The sequence below is a fragment of the Monodelphis domestica genome, chromosome 5, assembly GCF_027887165.1.
Source record: "Monodelphis domestica isolate mMonDom1 chromosome 5, mMonDom1.pri, whole genome shotgun sequence".
NCBI classification, from domain to species: Eukaryota; Metazoa; Chordata; class Mammalia; order Didelphimorphia; family Didelphidae; genus Monodelphis; species Monodelphis domestica.
Window position 1 is genome coordinate 142,999,685 of NC_077231.1, and position 11,750 is coordinate 143,011,434.

The 11,750-nt window shown below is 33.7% G+C and overlaps 1 pseudogene; it reads right to left on the reverse strand.

Annotated features, from left to right (window-relative positions):
* LOC130454721 (ubiquitin domain-containing protein UBFD1-like) overlaps window positions 1-9,495 on the reverse strand; it is a 40,742-nt pseudogene extending 31,247 nt beyond the window's left edge.
* Between the last annotated feature and the right edge of the window lie 2,255 nt (window positions 9,496-11,750).

The following is an 11,750-nucleotide window of genomic DNA, read 5'->3' on the forward strand; positions in this document are numbered from 1 at the left end:
TTGCATACCTCCATTCTCCCTCCATTCCTTGCCAGATTGAGATGACCATTCACATGAATTGGGCAACCAAGAAGTTACCAACTAAAATCTTATTAAAATGCATGACTATTAGATCACTGTCACTATGCTCTCTAGGTCTCTAGGGACTGTATCTGATATGCCAATGTATACTAAGTATATCTGGATTTTGCCAGTACAGTTGCACTTTTCAAAACACTGAACTTTTAACTTTCTTATATGTATCATCTCCTCTAACTAGAATATGTACTGCTTGTGAAAAGAGACTACTCCCCTTTTCTATTTGTATTCTCAGAGGTTATTAAAGTTCTTAGCACTTAGTAGATGCTCAAAATGATTTTTCAATCATTTATGCATATTAATAGGACAAGTTATGCTAATTGACATAAGAAGATTTTTAAGGTTACTTTACACTAATGAATACACTTAAATATTAAGCAGCCTTTCAGAGAAAAAAAAATATCCACTGCTATTATCTTCAATATTCGTCCCATCAGCTCACTTATATGTTTATTATTACAATTTAATATCAATCTTAATTATAAATTATACCAACTATTTTACATTCAGGGGTTTAGGTTATTTAGATTGACTTTTGACTGTCTAATTATGTTGAGGTGAGTCATAGAATGGTCTTTTAGGGAATAATTCACCAAAATGAGAAAGAAATCAGCCTTTATATGACAGCCTAAAAAACAGAACTAGTAAGATATAAGAAGAGGCCCAAAAGACACATAAAATGTTTATGTTTTTAATAATAAAGGTATTTTAAAAAGTTATTCTGAGTGTTTTATCTCACATATCATGGAATAAAATTCAAGATAATGCATAGTAATTAAAATCAGCTTTGATTTAGATAATCTATTTTAATTAGTTTTTAATTATATAGAGTTTAGAAACTTTTTTTGTGAAGTAGTGTCTCAAAATACTAATGCAGGGAGATTAAGTAATCAAGATCATGCAATTGGATTTGAATAACTACAAAAGAACCATGAGTGGCAAGTCTAAAATCTCATAAGTAATGTATGGCTCCATGTAATCTCATATCACCTTCTGGGAACAACGTCTAATAAAATAAAACTTGGTTCTTGAAATGTCAGACAATCTGGCAGCAAGATTTCATTTGATGCCGAAATTCCTATTCTAATGATTCTCTAATAATCATAGGAAATTTCAATTACACAGGAATTTTGACAGATACCACCTTCAGGGGATTAAAATAATTTCTGAAATTTTTTTTCTAACCAACACCCAGGCCCCACTAGACAAGAGATGATGTCATCCATTCTGACCTGTTTACATCATTGTTGATCTCCTTTACATTTAAATGATTGATGAGCAGAATGCCAGTATTGTGAACATTAAAATAATTATTTTTGAAGTGAGAAAAAATAGCTTATATCCTCCAAACTGACTTAAAAAATAATTCTGTCATTTAAAAATGAAAGCACCATTTAAATGGCAATATAGTCTTGCCTACTTTAACTATGTTCTTGAAGCAATGATCAAAGTAATAAATCTGGGTTGGAGAATGAGCTATGATTGTCAATATCTAGATGATTTTCTTCTCACTCCTTAGTGATGAAAATTCCAGGTGCTTTAGAGTATAATAACCCTTTAGATGATAAGCATTTTAACATCATTCACTCAGCAAAAACTCTCTCTCTCTCTCTCTCTCTCTCTCTCTCTCTCTCTCTCTATATATATATATATATATATATATATATATATATATATAGGTTGAAGGCAGTGAGGAAAAGGGAGATGAAAATCACTACTCCCTCCCAGAGTCCCTGAATTACTTGAGGGAGACAAAATGGACATATGGACATCTCCCCTTGGTGAAGTTTTGCCCCTTGATGGCCTATCTGGCCCTCAAGGGTGGCAGGGAAGTCTTCTCTGCAAGGAGAGTTATGTGGGACCTCAATCAGGATATGTGCTGCTTTGGGGCACTCACAAGCTTCCCCCTTGTGTTTTTTTGAAAACTGGCAACAAGATGGAGTCTGCCAATGGGCTTACTCCCTAGATGTAAATAAATGAGATTGAATTTGCTATCTGAATGCATATTTGATTTAATTGTTGATTGGAGGAAAGGTAGAAGTTAGAGGGGTTGTGGGTCACCCTAAATCTCTTTCTAAATAAAAGTAATTACTGAAGTACAAGGTTTTATTTTAGGCAGGGGAGAGGTAGAAAAGGGAAGAGAGCACTGCTCACTGATTTGAGTCCAGTATCTCAATGGTTCATGGAATGAAAACCTTCAGAGAACTGGGTTTGTTCACAGGAACCAGTGATGTTATGGTTTCTGTCAGTGACAGAAATCTCTACAGGTGTCTTGAAAAGGACCAGAGAAACAGCTCCTCCTTCCATCCCTTCAATGTCTCAGTACCCAAACCTCCTCCTCAGGAGAATTTCCCAGAAGTCCTTGTTCAGTTTCCAACTACAATTACTTCCTCATGCATTAGAGCTCTCAACATTCCACTTTTCCCAAATGGTTCTTTTTTCTACTCTCTATCATTACATATATAACTTATGGGGAAGGAGACATTTGTACTTTAAATTGGGAAGGTTAATTAATAATGTGCCACTACTTTTTGGCCTAAAAGAAGTCTGATTTTTTTGTGGACCTAATTGTTTTTGAATCTATATTTAAAACTGGTGTAAAGTCCATGTTACAGATTTAAACCCAAATAACAAAGGTTACACAGACACAACATTACATAGTACTATAATTTAAAATTCAAGTAGGAACAGGGTAACTAATCTATAAGCTAGGATTCCTATGGACCATGTATTGCCTTAGTTTCAAATTTTAATGTCATCTTTGTCCTGTAGGTAGTTGGTGCATTGGATATAATGCCAAGCCTGGAGTTAGGAAGACTCATCTTCCTGAGTTCTAATGTGACCTCAAACTTTTTCTATCAATGTGACCCTGGGCAAAACTGTTTCCTTCTGTTTCCTCATCTGTAAAATGAGCTGGAGAAGGAAATGCCAAACCACTTCAAGATCTTGGCCAAGAAAATCCCAAATGGTGTCAAAAAAGTGTTAAAACCCAAGAGCAATGCCAAAAAGCAATATATGTTTTGTTGTATTTTATTAATATTTTCCAGTTACATTTTATTCAGTTTCAGGTTACTCTTGAGGGTTTTGTGGGCCACTCTGACACCATAATTGGATAACAAGCCAGTCTCAGAGTCAAGAATTCATGAATTTACATTCTCTCTCTGACCCATTATCCAGAGACACTTGATCTCTCATGGCCCCCAGTAAACTAAGATAATAAATTACAGAATAAATGTTGATCTATAATGGTAGATGGAGTCCCTTGATTGGGGAGTTCCCACACTGATTAAATCCTTGGTAGAGAATGAGCTCATTCTTTTTCCCTCCCACCCACAAAAAAACATCTTATGGTGCCATTTAACCAAGAAGAATTTGTATTGTCACCCTTTTTTGTTCCTTTTTTGCCATATTAATTTATCCCTAAATTAATGGATTTAGTTGCTTTGGCTAGCTCAGTAAGTTTGGATTCCATCTATTTATATCAAAAGTATAGTACTAGGAGCTTTGAATGGTCTAGCTTATCAATAAGCAAAAGAATTTTGGAGATTGAATAGAGTAGATGAAGATGGGAGAAGAAAAGGGGCATTTGATTTATCAGCGGGAGAAATCACATCCAATAAAATTTGACTTATATTGCTGAATTTCTTCACAGTGCCTGTTTTACTTAGCTCTAACTTTGCTAAAGTTCAAAGCATGGATAGGAACTTTTTTCCATTGAAAATAACTATAAGTAATTAACACAGACAAGAATGTACATATTGGTTAAATCTAGCTAAGGATAAATTTGTCATGAAAAAAGGATAATTGACAAGTAGCCAAGTATTTATTGAGTGCCTTCTATGTTCTCAGTATTATGGTATAACATGTTGATCAAATTCTAATTATCTATGACAAAATATTATAAGCTACCATATTTTCATAAAGCATATTGCTAAGGAAATTATTTATTATTTAAGATGTAAGCATAGTAATCATAGGGCTGCTACTAACAGAAACCTATACAATGTTAACAAAAGGTAAGGCCATCACTCTAAGGCAGTTATAGAAAAAATAACACTTCTTGTCAATAGGAGGAAGAAAATTGATAAGCATTATTAGAATAAATGACAAACAGGTAAAAATTAGGGAAATGTTCCTTGAGCAATTTGACTTCATTTCAATGCTGATTTGTAAAGGCTGATCATAGATACATACCACTAGATTTATTGATTAAGGTAAAAAGTGATGTAACTACAGAGAGAGCCAAAATATAGGTGGTATGTAAGACAAGAATCAAAGGGCCATCTAAGAGCAACATCCACAAAAATCTCCACCAGAAATTCATTGATGAAGAGCATCAAACAAAAATGAATCATACCAATGTGTTTATAAAAACAAAGAGATTCAAAACATCATTTCAAAGTTAGCCTACCACTATCAGAAGTTACAGATATCTTCCCTTTCAAGTGCTTAGACAAATGGATCAATGAAAATTATTCAGAGACAGAAGAGACTGTGCAACCCAGGCTACAAAAATTTAGCACTTACGTATTTCTAGAAAGACATGAATTGTAGCTAGAATTATATAATTTTCTATATTTTATAAACCAAGAGAAGAATATTTTAATAAATATTTCCACAATAAATGTTCATTATCTTTGGATAAAAGTTTTAAAATATTGATACTGAGCAATGCTCAAAACTGTGTGGGAAAAATATAATGTACAAATAAATCCTATCATCTTGTCTATTCCTTCTTGTTCCTCTGGCCCTCATATTTTGAAGAAGATCAGTGACATGATGAGATATCTTGACTTGTGCATGAAATATATTTAAGTGAAGAAGGGTTGTACAAAGTTATCAGCCTCATTCTCTCTTCTAAAGTCATTGAAGTCTAGTCGCAAGACCAAAGTCCAGCTGACTGGAGATGGCCTAGAATGAAGTGGATAACCTTGGCTCATTCTATGTCTGAACAAATAAATAGTTTCTATAAATATAGCACCTGCTTCAGTCATCTTTAAGGCTTTTGGAACAATTTTTTCTTATCCCCTCCAATTCTTCCAGGGAGATATCTTCACATATTTGGAGTAAATATCCTTCTAATTCACCAATGGGTCTGAGGCCTGTTGGCTGCCCTCAAACTGGTTTAGCCAGTCTGCTGAGGCAGTTTTACTGCGGTGTAGTTCCCTAGCATGATTAGCTTCTTGGAGTCACAGGCGAGAGATGGGTGAAACAATGGACATCAAAGGTAGTGAGACCAGAAAAGGGTTCAGCAAACACTCACACCAGAGGTGCTAGAGTTCCTAAGCATGTTACTAGAGATTCTAAGTACATTACTAGAGATATTTCAAAGATGCTTTAGATGAATGTACAGAAAATGAATTTTATCCTCAATGCTTTCATTCAGTTACAAAAAGCAGTTTGTTTTAACTCTCTGTACAATAATCCACAGAAGATTAAACATGACTGAGCTAATGATGATGATGATGATGAATGGTGATGATGATGAGGAGGAGGAGGAGGAGGAGGACGACGACGACGACGACGATGACAACGACGACGACTAACCTTTAAAGATCACTTTCTATTGTCATTTTCTAGAGAAGCAGATCTCTGGTATAGGAAAGGCAAGGCCAGGATAGATGGCAATTGTCAGGGCCTCTGGCATTAAAGGAGAGGATTAGAAATTCTGCCTACCTTGTCAGAGCCCTTCCCTGGCAATTAATCAAATATGAATTTTATTACTAAATAGCTAGATTATTAAATAGAAACACCAGAGGGGTTTTGGCTGGGTAAATTTCATCATGTCAAGGTGTGACTCTTGCCTGAGATACCTGAAGATTAAAGAAAACCGAGTATTTATGTTGGGTTTAATTTATTGTCCTTATTATTGATCCCAGGAAATGAGTAAACCCCAAGCCAATTAAGCTAGAAGGTACTGTTAACACCTGGGGTAATGAAGGAATGAGTTTTCTAGATTGCCTCTTTGCTTTTATCCCATTTCCTTGTTTTAAAAATAATTTAAATTCTATTTCTTAACATTTAAGTAACATTTAAAATATCTAATATTTTGTTACAAACATATTTATATGTTATATAATAATAATGAGATCTGGAGCTGGGTCTATAATTTCATTTATGTAGAAAACTCCAGACAAATATAAAAGCATATGTATAGTATATGTATATAAGCAGATGTATATATGCACACATACAACAGATATTTGACAGCATACATAATAACATATGTGTATCTATACACAGATATGCATATGTATAGATACATTCAAATATGTATGTTTTTTAGGTCTATTAGAACAAGAGGTCAATCTGAGAAAAAAATCTATTGAATCTATTATCAGGGAAAAAACAAACAAACCTTAAAATAAAAATTGCTAAGAATATCATAACCAAAACAAATTTAAAAAAAATTCAAGAAGGCAAGAAGAAAAAGTTAACGCAAAAAAGAGCCACATTCAGTATCAATCAAGACTTGCTAACTACTATAGGAAAGGGAAGTTTGGAATATGATATTTCTTAAGACTCAATATAATCTTATAAGGAATGGGGGAATAGGAGGAGGAATAGACCTTTACTGAAATAGATGACTTTCAGAATTCATAATTGACATGTCAGGGTTCAAAAGATATTTTTTAGATTTTTAGCATGTGTTTTATTAATAAACACTTAATTTATCTCTCACAACTTGTGCCCCATCAAGTAAAAACAAAACACTGGAAGCAAATATGTATACTGAATGAAAACTAATTCTCATATGGGCCATATCTAAAAATAAATGCCTCATCTACTGATTAAATCAATTAATTACCTGTCAGGAGATGGGAACTCAAAAACCTGTCTGGAATTTTAGAAAAATTAAATGTTATCTCTGATAATTACAACAAAGAGATAAAAAACAAAATGATTGTGATTCAAGTCAAAACATTCCTCAGTATGAAAATTTGAATATATCAACACATCAATAAAAAAGTGGAAGAACATATGAAGAAAATATAAAATTAGAAAACCAACAAATTAAAAATCCAAATACAAAAATAGAAATTCTGAAAATCAAAGAACTAACAAAATTAAAAGCAAAAATAAATAAATTAACAAAAGTGAGAGTTGTTTTTTGAACTCTTTTAAAAAAGAACCAGATAAACCATTAGTCAATATGATTAAAAAAAATGAAAACCAAATTCTGAAGAAATAAAGAAAATGCTTACAATATATATTTACCTCTTTATATGTCAATAAGTTAAAGGAAAAAAATTGTTCTCATTTTATTCTCTGGTAAGATATTCTAAAAATGAATTTAGCAGAATTGGGGTGAAAGGCTCTAATTCTTCTAGATGGGAACTCAAATATAAATAATGTGTCCACACAGAAAATCTTTCTCCTAATTGCCTCAGATTTTAAAGTGACACAAATATTGAAAGCATTCACAATGAAGAAATAGTAAAAAAGAATATTAGAAATAAATGAGTAATGTTAAAACCCAGAATGAATTGTAACATGCATAATGATGAGAAATCATCTTTCTTCAGTAAAAGAAGAAATAAAGAAGTTCATTTTTTATTTGCCTTTGAACAGACTAGAATTCTTAATCTCTTTACTTTTAACCCCTTAGTTTTTTTTGGATTTTGTCAGGACAGCTCAAATTCTAGCTTTTGCTGAAGTACTTTCCAAATAACTTTGAGTGACTTCCCCTTTGAGATTACCTTACATCTACTTGATTTGTATTTTGTTTGTAACTACTTATTTGTGGGTGGTCTCTTCCAGTAGAATGTGAGTTCCTTGAGGACAAAATTGTTTTTCCTCCTTCATTTTCCCAACAGTGCTTAGTATGGCGTCCAGTGTATTTAAGCTTTAAATGAATGCATATTGACTTCACTTGATAGATACATTTATGGGGGCAGCTGATGTCAGATCAACATGTTACTTCAGCAAAAGCTGTAGTGCTTCCTATTTTACTATACTTCTGCCTTCTCTCTTATCAACCTGAAAAGGATAGTACAAACATGAAAATTAAAGGCCAAGAAAGAGGATGAGAAATTCCAGATGTTTTAAATAAATTCAAGTTTTTGAGTGCAGGCAAATTTAATGTTCGGCTAATAAAAAAAATTCTGATTTGACTTTAGTACCAAATTCTGGCTTAAGAAAACAGGTTAAATGGGAGAATTGTGAGAAGACTGAAAGCAAGCAAATGCTGTCCAGATTTTTGAAAGAAAATAAAAGAAAGAAAGAAAAGAAAAGATGGGTTTGGACAATACATATCAATCAATCACAAACTTGTATGATGTATTGCTGAACTAATGGTTACAGATAGTTAGAAAAGAATATGGTAATTTTGTTTTAAATTCAAGTTTATTGATTTCTACTGTATTCACTTTAAATATGACCGAAGGGAATAGATTTTGCAATTTTAAGTTAAAAGTAAACTAATAGTGAAAGTATATCCCTTCTGGTGTTAGTTAATATCTCCTCAGGTTTGATTTAATAAAATTTGTAAGACTATGAAATCTGGGCATTTTGCAGACCTCTCCCAGCAATATCCCTCACTTTGGATTGATTTCTTGTGACAGAGATAAAAGTACTTTAAAAAATACTGCTATTTTCCCAGTTTAGTGTCTTTTAGTGTTTGTGTCCACATAGTGAACTGGAACCTAATACACCCAGAAGTAAGAGGATTGGGTGCGATCCAACTGAAATTCCATCATGTGGTAGACTTCATGTCCTTCAATAGGTTTGCTGACCACATTTTTAATGATGCTTGTGGTAATTTTTCAGTTCGAACTTTAGTGCCAATCCATAACTGGTCTTGTTCTAATTTAAAGGTGAGCTTCCCTTTTCCTCTGTCTTAATATACATGCCTGATAAGGGTACTTTGGAAGTCATTCCCAAGTACCCTTAACAGAAGTCTTCAGGTTTCTCACTATCTAACATTATTTTGTGTTGCTTTTGCCTACAAAATGACCTCCTTCGTACTGTATTCGGCTTTCTCTTCTTGCCATCCTTCCTTTTTGGTTGTATTCACTGCTAAAACATCATTAGTTGTAGATCTAAGCAACATAATCTTGGCACCACTGGTCATTTTGATTTCCTTTATTGTTTTCTCTTCAGGCAATAGTTCTTTAAACATAACTGTCTGCATTGTGCAGGTAGTAGTCCTATTCTGGAGTGGATCTTGCAGCTCAGGCTGGGAATATCCAGAGACACCTGAATGTCCCATTTGTTCTCATTCTAAATTCACTTTAGATCCACAAGCACCTTCTCCATGCTGGAGTCACTGTGGATGCTGACTGAGGCAGGGCACTGGCAATTTTTTTGTGACTGGTCCACCAGCAGGCTGCTTTTGGTTGCTATAGCAGTTGCAGAGGAGGAGGAAGTCTCAACCTTGGCATACACACTATTGTACCTTGTGTAGCTTCTGACCATCAGTTTCTACACTGGGCTCCTTGTCTTCAGTTCTTCAACTGAAGTGAGAAGAAAGCATCTGGAGAAAATTGATATCCCACAGAACCTCGCTATGGTTCTACAGCCAGAATATGGTCATTAATAGGAGCCATCATGGATTAAGTAGATGACTTGTGAGATCACTTCCAAATTCCAAGCATTCTCTGTTTCTTTAGCTAATAACAGATAATGTCCAAATCACTTTATTTTCTTTTTCTGGCAAGGTTAAAGACAGTGCATTTTGATTTCATAAAGTTGATTTCAAATCAACCAGTCAGTAAGCATTTGTTCAGACTATCCTCTAAATCAGGGATTATATGAGGTCTTTCTCTGCCATTGAGGAGCTTACAAAGTGTCATATAAAATTATCAACAAGAAAAAGTAACATTGATCCTATTATAAATATTACATAATTATCCATACTAATAACTAGTTGAAATGTCATATCTGATTGGTGCTTATCAGAAGAGGATATTTATTAAACAAAAGGTTCTCTACATAGCTCTGTTAAATATTGTGTCAATAATTTGGAAGGGGTGGAGAAGATACGTTTATCAAATGTGTACTTTATGCCATACTAGGAATCCCAGGTAATGCACTGGATAACAGTAAACATTCCTAAAAATCCAACAAGATATCAAGCCAGCCATCCAAACTTCTTTTATCCAAGACTGAACTTAATGCATTCCCAAGCCCAAAAACCCGAATTATTATTTCTTCTAATTTATCTCCTCTCAATGGTAAAACCATGATCCTTAGTCTCATAGTCTTGAACCTTCAGATTCCTCTTTAACTCTTCCCTTTCTCTCATTCCTCTCATTTAATTGGTAAGCTGTGTCATTTCTATCTCTAGCACACTTCTATTATCTAGAGGGTTAGGTGTTAGACCAGGATTTGAGGAAAACTAGATTCAAATCCTGCCTCCAAGTCACTTAATCTTTGTAAGTCTCATTTTCTCAGATCATCTATAAAATCCATGTTGTACTTGCCATCCCTATGTTACAAGGTGGTTGTAAGACTGAAATGCGACTATATATATATATGTAATTCTTGACAAAATTTAAAATCATGACGATGATCTCACTTTACTTGTTCTCTAATTCAAATCTGTCATATCTAACCTTGATATTATAATAGCCTCCTGACTATTCTTCTTGCCTCTGATCTCCTTTAATCCATATGTAAAACTTGTACCACAACCATCTTTCTTTTCCATAAGTGTGATCATATGTCACTCTTTTGATTATAAAGTATAAAAAATGCACCCACTGCCTCTCCATTGTCTTATAGGATAAAGCAATAGCATCTATGCCATTTATATTTGACCTTAAGATGTGTGAAGTTTTTACCATACTTGATTTTTTCAACTATCCAATAGGTACTATTCTCCTTATTTTACAAATAAAGTGAAACTTAGTGGTTAAATAGCATACTCATGATTTTCCAGACAAAATAAGCTTCTAGCTATTCCTTAAACTCAATATGATATAGACCGTTTCCTCATATCAACTCGGGCCATTTTCTATTCTTGAAATGTGTTCCTCAAACTCTGTCGTTCAGAATCTTTCAATGACTCATGCACTCTTCCTTTAAATCCTTTTACAAATGCAACCTCTCTACATCTCCAGATAAAATGTTTTCTCTTTCTTCAAGAGTATCCATATCTGGGTAGTCCAATTACTGTGTACAAGGAGGATAATGACTTTTTATCTCCATGATGTGTATATTATTGGATTGCTACCTGAGAATGAGGCAAAGGGGTTGAATGGAGATCAAAGATATGCACAATATAGGTATAATTCATAGATTTATTATATCTTATATTTGTAATAGAAACATTGTGCTAGAAGGATATGGTGTGACTTTGTGAATTCTTTTTGGAGAACAGTCTCACTCTGTTTTTTTGATGTTGAAGGCATAGGAAAATCATGTAAAAAGCCACCTAGTTGTCTGAATCATTTTTCTGAACCAGTACATTTTCATATGCCAATGGATCTGTGACTCCACCAACTTCCCTTAGTCATGTTGATTATAACTCATCCAAACTTTACCATATGAAACTCCTGTTCATGTCTTCCAAATATTTGTTGGTACTTGAACAAGTACCTCACATTTAGTAAAAAAGTCAAGTTACTCAATATGCTCTGCCTCCTTTTCTGTCATACTACTGCTGTTACTACTGGAGTAGAAGGGACTAAATAGGGAAAAATAAAAATGCAAAGCTAATTATAATGTGA